The sequence below is a fragment of the Lathyrus oleraceus genome, chromosome 3 (assembly GCF_024323335.1).
Source record: "Lathyrus oleraceus cultivar Zhongwan6 chromosome 3, CAAS_Psat_ZW6_1.0, whole genome shotgun sequence".
NCBI lineage: Eukaryota > Viridiplantae > Streptophyta > Magnoliopsida > Fabales > Fabaceae > Lathyrus > Lathyrus oleraceus.
In genome coordinates, this window is record NC_066581.1 from 213,121,287 (window position 1) to 213,133,246 (window position 11,960).

Here is an 11,960-nt window from a genome sequence, read left to right on the forward strand (position 1 = left end):
TTCAACTCAAATATGAATCAACCTCCTTAAGGCATTAGCTTTTTAACCTGAAAAGTCAAAGTCAAGCTCAAACATAAGTAACAAGACCACTAGGACAAGCCTAGGGTCCAAAGGAAGGAAAAAACTTAAAACAGCAAGTGAATCATGATCAAAGTTAAGATAAATCAATTTAGAAGAGACTCCAATTGGTCTCATATCAAGACTATGCACATATTTCATTTCATGCACAATCTGAGTCAAAGTAAGCAAGTATGAATCATATATGAGCAAACAGCATGATCACACTCAAACAAATCCAAAAATAGCTCAATAAATCTCACAAAAATTCGAGTCTAAACAGAAGACATTCAATGAGCTACATATCAATTTTCATGCCATTTGGATAAAGGGAACTATGGAAATTAATTCAACATGTTAAGGCATGCAAAAATCAACCTAAACTAGGTCACAAAATGTACACCAACTTCAATCAATTGTACAACAGTGATATCAAATTAGAAATGAGTGGGACCAAAGCCAAATGGAAGCTATACATGTTAGAAACCACTCCACCAAATTTCATATTCATAGGGTTAGGGATGATCAGTTAACAACACATGTAAAGTTTGTTACACAAGAAACAACCCAAAAATGCTAAACAGCAATCAAAAATCCAAATCAATTAGAAAATGGATCAATTAAATCCACAAAAATTCATGTTGAAAGTTAACATATATATTGTATCTCATGCAAAAAATCAGGGCCATCGGCTTAAAGGAAGCATGGAAAAATAATTCATGAACTCAACATAGCATAGTGTGACACATATTGTCACACTCAAAAAGAATAATTCATATCTACCAATCCAGAGGTCCAAAAATTACAAATCATATATCAAAATCTCCAGAAATGTGTCAAGAATCATCATATGAAATTTCAATTAATTTGGATAAGGCATGATTATTTGGTGATCAAAATGGTGAAACATGCAAATTTGTCACACATGATCAAGATTAATATACAAATCCAAAATTCTACCAGGCACAACTTACACTACTATGCCTAAAAAAAAGTAGACAAAAATTGGGATCTAACAAAAAAAATCCCACTTAATTTGGATTAATATTGAATTTTATATGAATTTTTTAAGTTTTGTAATATTATGATAATATTTATTTAATGTTATACGAATTAGTTGGTTTAATCTACAGCAGGTGGCATTTCCGTGAATATCCAAAGCCAAGTCCAAAACGGTACTGTAGCATTTTTATTGCGTGTCAGCGTCTCATTGGTCTGTTATGGTGGGAAACGGAATTTGAAAGTGGCAAGCGAAAGTGCAGGATCTACAGCGGAATTTTTCAGATTCTTAACGTTCTTCCTCGCGGTTCTTCGTTCTTCCATTCGCAGCTTCGGCTTCGAACTTTTTTTCAACAAAAATACGCAAGCTATATGCCGTTGGAACCGGTGTTCGACGTAGATCATGAATATGCTAACGAAATCATCCAGAAGTTAACGCACAAAAAGATTCGACCAAAAGAAGCCTTGACGTACAAACTTAAAATCAAGATATCTCGATGATTACTCGATGAAATCGCATGGTTCAAGCGGCAAAATGCTCTACATTCAACGCACTACAAGATGCATACAACAATTGCAACAATTAGAAGGTTCGAAAATCTCACCTTCTTGAAGCACAGTGTGGAATCTTGGCGTGTTTTGATCCAAATCTTGAAAACAGATGGAGGATAATGATTATGAAGGTGTTTGGTGAAGAATTCGCAGCTCAACCGTGCATAATCATGAAGAATTTTCCACTTGCCATTGATGCTCAAGGTTTTGCAACAGTTGGAATTTGTACGTGTTTGGCTTCAATCTCCACAAACAGAACTTCAATCTTACCTACACATGAAGATTCAAACAAAAACTTGCAAGAACAATGGTGAATTTTGAAGAAATGGTGAAAAAATGCTTATGTGAAAAATGTGAAAAATGGAGAAAAAGTGAGAGAATTGAGAGAGTTTTTGTGATGAATCTGAAATTGTGATTATCCCCCTGAGTTTCTGTTATAATTAAGTTTATATACCATTGCCTAATCCAAACTTTAATCATGATTAGCAATTTTTGATAATTAGTAAAATATGCTTATTATGCATTTTGGCCTTTTTGACCTTGGATGGTTAGAAGTAATGCAACAGTGATTTATCACTTTGAACAAGTCATAATTTTCATTTGGAAGCTATTGGAATTGGTCCCATGTCAAAATTCCATATACCTTGAGTTTTGGACCATTTTGCCCTTGCATTTTAATTAGTTCACTTCAAAAATGACCTTTTTATGTGAAGGCTTTTGGCAAAATGTGATGATGGATTGTGAAAGTACATATCAAATGTGGTTTGCTCAAAGAAGAACCATCCAATTTGGCCATTCCATGTGAAAGTTATGCCACTTTGAATTTAGGCATTTTCTGAAATTGACTGGACCATATCTTGTCAACCACACATGGGAATTTCAAGTTCTTGGACTTTTTGGAATGGTGAGATCAAGCTCTTCAACTTTCATGTTGTAAAAAATTTGATTTGAAGCTTGTATGATGAAGTAATTTTGGGGAGAAAAACTTTCCATTTTTGGCAGGTGAGAATTACAGGTCATTTCCATTTTTGGAAACTTTTTGTCTGACTTCAAGTTCTTCAATGATGATCTTTGAAATGTCAAATGAGACTTGTATGGACATGAATGAGGTCTTTCTAACCATCTCACACCTTCCAATCCCTGATTAAATGCACAGTTGACCATAGTTGACTTTTGTTGACTTTTCTAGGGTTCTGGATGACTGGGCCATGTTCTGATGAATTCCAAGCCTCTTTCAATTGAGATCTTGATCCAAAATGATATCACAAGTTATATGAACTTATCATGAATGATCATGGTGCCCAAGTTCTTCAAGAATGGTCACCATCTATTGCTCAAGGCCTGATTTGACTGTTTTGACTGATGATTGCTTCAGCTGCAAGCAACAAGGTTAGATGACAATATTTTTGTACATTTGGTTAGTAAACATATGAAAAGGAAAGACATACAATGCAATACATGCTTGGTGATCAAGAACCACACTCACAAAGGTAATCTACCCACTAAGAGGGAAGCTAGGGTATGCAATGATCCTTGAAGCCATGATATGAGATGTTATGGGCCATGAGGGATCTTAGGGCCAAAATTGGGGTCTTACACCTTGGAGTAATCCTAATTGTTGTAAACAAGTTAAATCAGGATACCTGGTAGAGACGACGCCTCGCTGTTGGAAACACTCGAATTGCTCCCTTTGATAGTTTTCATCTTCGGATCGGAAGATGATAGTTCCGAAATTCTGGTTTTCCGCCATAGTGATGAATGAATTTGAAGGAGTAATTTGGAAAGAAAAGAAATGTATTTGATATTAGAGAATGGTTTGTGGTGAATGAAGGGGGTTTTGATGGGTATTTATAGGAAAAGAATTTGGAAGTGGGAAAGGGGTGGTTGAAAAGTGAATAAATGTTGGTAAATGTGAATAAATAGGGAAGATAAAAAGTTGAAGGGTGTAACGTTCGTCTCCAACGGTACTGTAACGTTCACCTAGTCTGGAGGGTGTTACGCTCGTCACAGGGGCGTGACGGTCGTATCAGGTACTTGGCATGCCGCTCGTCATAGGTTGTGTGACGCTCGTCACACAGTCTTTTTGTCAAGGCTTCAGCCAGCGTTCTTCATAGTTACTTTGGTAATTTATATATATATATATATATATATATATATATATATATATATATATATATATATATATATATATATATATATATATATATATATATAATATATATATATATATATATTGTTTTGTTTTGCTTCAGATTATTTTATTTTGCTATTTAATTTTCCTGCATGTCGTTCTACTTTGCACAATGATGTATAAATATATTGTTCTTTACTAATTCATGTAAGCAGCAACAGTAGAGAGCATAATAGGTATTACATGATAAAATGAATAAATAGCTTCAATAAAATAATCATAATGTAACAATGGAGAAAAACAAAGATGCGAAAGAGAAACAAATACGAATATAATTTGAAATAACATTAAATAATTAATCTAGCTTAATACTAAATAACTAAGAAAAATAAATAAGTTCTATCCATCTGCACGATCTCTGGCCGGAGGAGCAAAGGAGTTAACACGGTGTAGCAACTCGTGAAACTGGTTTGTCATACTGTTCATGTATCCCAGAAATTCGTGCCTCAGGCTAGTGAATTCTTCTCTAAGGGCATCTTGTTCTGACATCAGAGCTTCCATGGCAGTGTTATAATCAGTTCCGGGCATATGATGTCTAAGGTCGGGTATTGCCGATTCTTCGGTCTGAGCAGGTTGAGGAGGAGGATCAATATCATAATATCCAGATGGTGTCTGAGGATCTGATTCAGCATAAGGAATCTGGTCATCATAAATCTCATAGTCATCACAAATCTCATAGTCCTGGATGGATTCCGTGGATCTAGCAGGAGAGGGGGTTTCGTTCAGGTTGTAGAGCCAGTTGTTGCGGTTATGAACACTAGTCCTAGGATCGGGCATGGTGAATAGGCAAAGAACTTGGTTATCAATAATGAGCTCAAACTCATCAGTCCCTAGGTTTGCTATAAACAAAGTGTTGAAGAGGAAGGGTATACTCATAGTAGTAATGCCACAAAAAGGGCTTAAGTCAAGCATAGGCTGACGTAATCCAATAGCATTACCTATCATAGTTATCAAACCGCCTATTCGGATTGGTGCTCGCTCGTCTTGGATAAGGTGGTCCAAATTTGCTAACATAAAAGTGGCACCGTTTACTGGACGGTTATGAGAAGCACAAAATATGATGAAGAGTTCATCACGTGAAACTGTGGTACTGTTTCTTCCCAAATAAGGTGTGGGTCAGGATCTTATGGAAATAACGGAAGGCCGGGTTATGTATGTTTCCAGAGAGAAACTCATGTTCCTCGGGATCGTCATTTCCAGTCAAGTTACCCCAAAAGTGTTCAAGTTCTCTATATTCAAGAAGTCCCTCTTGGCTTACTGTGAATGTGTCAAAGGATGTAGGGAAGCCTAAAAGGTTGGTAAAATCTTGAATATTAAATTGGTATTCCATGTTAAACATTCTGAACTGTATGAAACCTCTGCTTATTCCTTTTCCATGGCTGGGTAGATAGATCAGGGAACTAAGGAATTCTAGAGTCAGTCTCCGGTAAGTGACAAATTGTCTACGGATAGGAGCGGTTTCCCACCCAATCTGATTCAGCAAATACAGGACACTTTGTCTTAGTCCAAGGGCATTCATTGCCCAGTCATCAGCATATAGGCTAGGTAGCATCTCTCTCGTGGCTAGTTCCTCAAACTTTTGTTTCTGAGCTGTTCCTCTGAATTTGATACCCATACGATCAATATGTCCCATCAGGTTAGTGTTAGCTAGAGAAAAGAAAAACAAGAGTTTTAGTCAGGACTTGGCCAAATGCCGAAAGAAGAGAAAAGTTTTTAATAAATTAAAATAAATTAAGAATGAATACTAAACAGAAAAGGATAATTAAGGAGAAAATAGAAAAAAAAAATAATAGAATAAGGAAATAAAATAATTTGTGGGTTGTCTCCCACTAAGCGCTTTGTTTAATGTCGCAAGCTCGACATAAAAACAATCAATTACAATCTATAGTTTCTGGAGGCATTTCGTCTAAGTGCAAGACTTGCGAATCTTCATTGTTTTCTGCATAGTGATAATGTTTTAGACGTTGCCCGTTTACGGTAAATGGTTCCATAGATTTGCCTTTAATTTCTACTGCTCCACTGGGAAAAACATTGGTAATTTGAAAAGGGCCTGACCATCTAGATCGTAGTTTTCCCGGAAATAACTTTAATCTGGAGTTAAATAAAAGGACTGTATCGCCTTGTGTGAAGATTTCCCTTGATATGCGCTTGTCATGCCATTGTTTTGTTCTTTCTTTGTAAATTCTGGCATTTTCGTAAGCGTCTCTTCTGAGTTCCTCTAATTCGCTTATATCAAGGATTCTCTTTTCACCGGCGGCTTTATAGTTTAAATTTAGATTTTTAATAGCCCAATAGGCTTTATGTTCTAATTCTACCGGGAGGTGACAGGATTTTCCATAAATTAGCTTAAATGGGGTTATCCCTATGGGCGTTTTGTAAGCAGTTCGGTATGCCCATAAAGCTTCTGGTAATTTCAATGACCAGTCTTTCCTTGAGGTGGCGACTGTTTTTTCTAGTATCTGTTTGATTTCTCTGTTAGATACTTCCACTTGCCCACTGGTTTGAGGGTGGTAAGGTGTCGCTATTTTATGTCTTACGCCATACTTAAGCAGTAGTTTTTCGAGTACTTTGGATATGAAATGCGATCCACCATCACTGACAACTATTCTTGGGACACCAAACCTTGGAAATATTATATTCTTAAAGAGTCTAGTTACTACTCGTGTGTCGTTTGTTGGGGAAGCTATAGCTTCAATCCATTTTGATACGTAGTCAACTGCCACGAGTATGTATTTGTTACCGAAAGAGGATGGAAAAGGTCCCATGAAGTCTATTCCCCACACGTCCAAAATCTCGACTTCCAAAACGCCCTTTTGTGGCATCTCGTCACGTCTCGATATGTTTCCTGTGCGTTGACATCTGTCACATTTCTTAATAGTTGCATGTACATCCTTCCATATACTTGGCCAATAAAAACCGGCTTGTAGGATTTTAGAGCAGGTCTTGGATGTACTTGCGTGTCCATCATAAGGAGCGGAGTGGCAGTGTTGGATTATACTTTCTACCTCTTCTTCGGGTATACACCGACGGAAAATACCATCGGGACCTCTTTTAAAAAGTAAGGGGTCGTCCCAGTAATAATGTTTTATATCGTAGAAGAATCGTTTCTTCTGTTGGTAGGATAAGGTAGATGGAACTATTCCGGCGGCTAAATAATTGACGAGGTCAGCGTACCACGGTGTAACAGATATTGCTAAGGTAGTTTCTACCTGTTTATCAGCGTTATTTTCTTCTAAAGTAGCTATAAGCTTATCGTACGAGAAATCATCGTTAATTGCTGTTCTTTCCGGTTCAAGGTTCTCAAGTCTAGAGAGGTGATCTGCTACTACGTTTTCAGTTCCTTTCTTGTCTTTGATTTCCAAATCGAACTCTTGTAGCAACAGGATCCACCTTAGGAGTCTAGGTTTTGCATCTTTTTTAGTTAAGAGGTATTTGATAGCGGCGTGGTCAGTGTAGATGATTATTTTGGCTCCGACTAAGTAAGAACGAAATTTATCTAGCGCAAACACGACTGCTAGAAGTTCTTTCTCGGTTGTGGCGTAATTCATTTGTGCTTCATCTAGAGTTCTACTTGCGTAATATATAACATGAAGCTTTTTATCTTTTCGTTGTCCTAAAACAGCACCTACAGCGTAATCGCTGGCATCACACATTATTTCGAATGGTTCATTCCAATCTGGTGTCTGCATTATGGGTGCGGAGATCAGTGCTTGTTTAAGCGTTTGAAATGCTTCTAAACATTTATTGTCGAATATGAATTCAGCATCTTTCATCAATAATCCGGTCAACGGTTTAGTTATTTTAGAGAAGTCTTTAATGAATCGTCGGTAAAAACCGGCATGTCCTAAGAAGCTTCGTACTTCTCTCACAGTCTTCGGAGGTTGAAGGTTTTCGATTACCTCTATTTTGGCCTTGTCTACCTCAATTCCTTTATTTGAGATGATGTGTCCTAAAACAATTCCTTCTTGTACCATAAAGTGGCATTTTTCCCAATTAAGTACTAGGTTTACTTTTACACATCGCTCTAGAACTTTCTCTAGGTTTTCAAGACATTCTTCAAAGTTTTGTCCGCATACGGAAAAGTCATCCATAAATACTTCCATGATGTTTTCTAGGAAATCGGCGAATATTGCCATCATGCATCTTTGGAAAGTTGCAGGAGCATTACACAGGCCAAACGACATTCGTCTATAAGCGAAGGTACCAAAAGGGCACGTGAACGTTGTCTTTTCTTGGTCATCAGGGTGAATTGGTATTTGAAAGAAACCTGAGTAACCGTCTAGATAGCAGAAGTGTGAATGTTTTGCTAATCGTTCTAACATCTGGTCAATGAATGGTAAGGGGAAATGGTCTTTTCGGGTTGCTTTGTTTAGTTTCCTATAGTCAATGCACATTCTCCATCCCGATTCGACTCGTTTGGTTATAGTTTCTCCTTTTTCATTTTCAATGACTGTTATACCTCCTTTCTTTGGTACTACGTGTACAGGACTAACCCATTTGCTATCAGATATAGGATATATGATACCTGCCTCTAATAACTTGGTTATTTCCTTCTTCACTACCTCACTTAGGATCGGGTTTAGTCTTCTCTGGTGTTCCCTAGAAGTTTTACAGTCTTCTTCTAACATGATGCGATGCATACAAATAGAAGGACTTATTCCTTTAAGATCGGTGATGTTGTAACCTAGTGCGGTTGGATATTTTCTTAAGATATGCAGGAGTTTTTCTGTTTCGAGTCTTCCTAGGTCAGCATTAACTATCACTGGTCGTTCAAGCTCTAAGTCTAGGAATTCATATCTCAGATTCTTGGGAAGTGTTTTCAGGTCTAAGGTTGGTTTCTTAAGGCATTGCGTAGGGTCCAGTGTTATTGCTAAACATTGGTTAAGTTTGTCTTCTACAAGGTAGTCAGATGATTTGTCTTTTTCTAACTTCGTTTCTTTTATGCATTCATCGATGATATCCATGAAGTAACATGTATCTTCTATTGCAGGTGCTTTCAAAAATTGGGAAAGAATGAACTCAATTTTCTCGTCTCCTACTTCGAAAGTGAGTCGTCCTCGCTTTACGTCTATGATTGCACCGGCGGTTGCTAAGAACGGTCTTCCTAGTATAATGGGTGTAACTTCATCTTCTCTGATATCCATAATTATAAAATCAGTTGGAATGTAGAATTGACCTATGCGCACTGGAACGTTTTCAAGAATTCCTACAGGATATTTTACGGAACGATCTGCTAGTTGCACAAACATTTTAGTTGGTCTTAATTCTCCCATTTCAAGTCTCTTGCATATGGATAAAGGCATAACACTAATACCGGCTCCTAAATCGCATAAGGCTTTGTCAATGACAAATTTTCCTATGTGACAGGGTATAGAAAAACTACCTGGGTCTTTAAGTTTAGGAGGCATATTTTGTATTATAGCACTACATTCAGCAGTAAGTGTGACGGTTTCGCTATCTTCAAGTTTTCTTTTATTAGAAAGTATTTCTTTTAGAAACTTGGCATATGAGGGCATTTGCGTAATAGCTTATGTAAACGGAATAGTGACGTTCAATTGTTTTAGTAGGTCGACAAATTTTTTAAATTGGCCCGCATCTTTGGTTTTAACAAGCCTTTGAGGGTAAGGGATCGGTGGTTTATAAGGTGGAGGAGGTACATAAGGTTCCTTCTTTTCTACGGTTTCCTCATTACTCTCTGCCTTTTCCTTAGGTTCACTTTCTTCAGTTGACCTTTCAGAGTTTTGGTTTTCTATCCTTGGGTCAGACGGTCCTTCCACTTCCGTTCCACTTCTCAGTATAATTGCATGAGCGTGGCTTCTTGGGTTAGGTTGGGGTTGGCCAGGAAATGTACCAGTTGGGGCAGCAGTAGGCGCTTGTTGTTTAGCTACTTGTGATATTTGCATTTCCAGCATTTTGTTATGAGTAGCCAGGGCATCTACTTTGCTTGCTAGTTGTTTAATTTGTTCGCCAGTGTGTACATTCTGGTTTAAGAAATCTTTATTGGTTTGCTGTTGAGAAGCTATAAAGTTTTCCATCATGATTTCTAAGTTGGATTTCCTAGGGGCGTTATTGTTAGATGGAGATGGGGTCGGCTTCTGATATCCCGGAGGTATAGCTGGGGCTTGATTTGGAGATTGTCCAGGTGCGTATAGAGCATTATTACTCTTATACGAAAAATTTGGATGATTCTTCCAATTTGAGTTATAGGTATGCGAATAGGGGCTTCCTTGAGCATAGTTTACTTGCTCCGCTTGGATTCCTGTTAGGAGTTGACAATCTGCAGGAGTGTGACCTTGGATTCCACAGACTTCGCAATTCTGAGTTATGGCGACTACGGTGGCTGGAGGTGATACATTTAAACTTTCAATTTTCTGGACCAGAGCATCCACTTTTGCATTAACATGATCAAGGTTACTTATCTCGTACATGCCAGTTTTCGTTTGAGGTTTTTCCACCATTGTTCGTTCGGTTCCCCACTGATAGTGGTTTTGAGCCATGCTTTCGATAAGTTGGTAGGCGTCAGCATAAGGTTTGTTCATTAGCGCACCACCTGCGGCGGCATCTATTGTTAACCTTGTGTTGTACAGGAGACCATTATAGAATGTATGAATTACTAACCAGTCTTCTAAACCATGGTGTGGACAAAGTCTCATCATGTCTTTGTATCTTTCCCATGCTTCGAAAAGAGACTCGTTATCTTTCTGTTTAAATCCATTTATTTGGGCTCTTAACATAGCTGTTTTGCTTGGCGGAAAATATCGAGCAAGAAAAACTTTCTTCAACTCGTTCCATGTGGTGACTGAGTTGGAAGGAAGAGATTGAAGCCATCTTCTAGCGCTATCTCTTAGTGAGAAAGGAAAAAGACGAAGTCGAATTGCCTCTGAAGTGACACCATTAGCTTTAACAGTATCAGCGTATTGGACAAATACGGATAAATGAAGGTTAGGATCCTCGGTAGGATTCCCAGAGAATTGGTTCTGTTGCACTGCCTGTAACAGTGAAGGTTTGAGTTCAAAGTTATTTGCTTCGATTGCGGGTGGAGCAATACTTGAATGTGGTTCATCTTGCGATGGAGCGGCGTAATCTCTAAGAGCACGAGCTGGTTCTGCCATCTCGGGTATCGAAGGGAAAATATTTTTGAAATCAGGAAGTTCCACAGGAGGGAGATTGTTTGCAGCACGATATTCCCGAATTCGTCGTAAGACTCGGAGATATAGTTCGATATCGTTGATTCGTAAGTAATACGGTTCGCCTTGTGAGCGAGTGCGTGGCATACAAATTAACGAAAGAAAGAAAAGAAAAAGAAAAACCTTAGTCTCTACAGCGTAACAGGAGAGTTACGATATCGACTAAAATAAAAGTCCCCGGCAACGGCGCCAAAAACTTGATCGCTCGACTTTATGAGTCGAATTAGGGTACAAACTGCAAGTGCACAGTTCTATCGCATAGTTTTAAAAGATATCGATCCCACAGGGACTTATGAATCGATATACCGTTATCTAAGGTTACTTCGTAAAGCTAAGGCAGATGATATTTTGATTGTTTGGGGGAAAAGCTAAAACTAAACTAAATTCTAGATTAAATATCAATAAAGTGGATATCGGTATGTAATTCGTCGTAATTAGGGAATCAAATCTTCGTTGGTTTCTTGGTTTTAAAGTAAATCTTTTCAGTTGACGCTATTGGTTAAAAGTTTTATCTCAAACTCTCGCTCTGTTGAATAAACTATGATTTTATATTAACGTAGCTGTCACTTATAGTTAAGTCAAAAACCACTTTTTGAAAATAATAGAACCCGTAGAAACTCTTTTTAAGAGAACACTAATCGTTTAAACACCCTTATCTCAAACTCTCGCTCTGTTGACTCAGGTTATATAATTAAGTTCAAATGCTTAACTCTCGCCCTCACATTCAATCTTTAAAAATACTTTTTGAAAAAGGTTAGAATTTAATTAACTCTAAAAATTGCTCTCGCCCTGATCTAGAATTAATGTCCAATTTACACTGTCCAGTCAAAAACTCAAACTCTCGCTCTATTGCTTTTAACTTCTTTATGTCTTTTACTTTCGTACAAAAACCTTGTTATTAAACCTGTAAATTGAGACCGTAAAAAGAGTGATTTTAATTTTAAACTTTAGATAAACCAACTTAATTTTGATTC

At 37.6% G+C, this 11,960-nt stretch overlaps 1 non-coding gene across 1 annotated transcript; it reads left to right on the top strand.

The window, feature by feature from the left end:
* Nucleotides 1–10,426: 10,426 nt before the first annotated feature.
* LOC127133423 (small nucleolar RNA R71) lies at nt 10,427–10,533 on the top strand. Its single transcript, XR_007807400.1, has one exon. It is a non-coding gene; the product is annotated as a small nucleolar RNA R71 (small nucleolar RNA).
* Nucleotides 10,534–11,960: the final 1,427 nt, after the last annotated feature.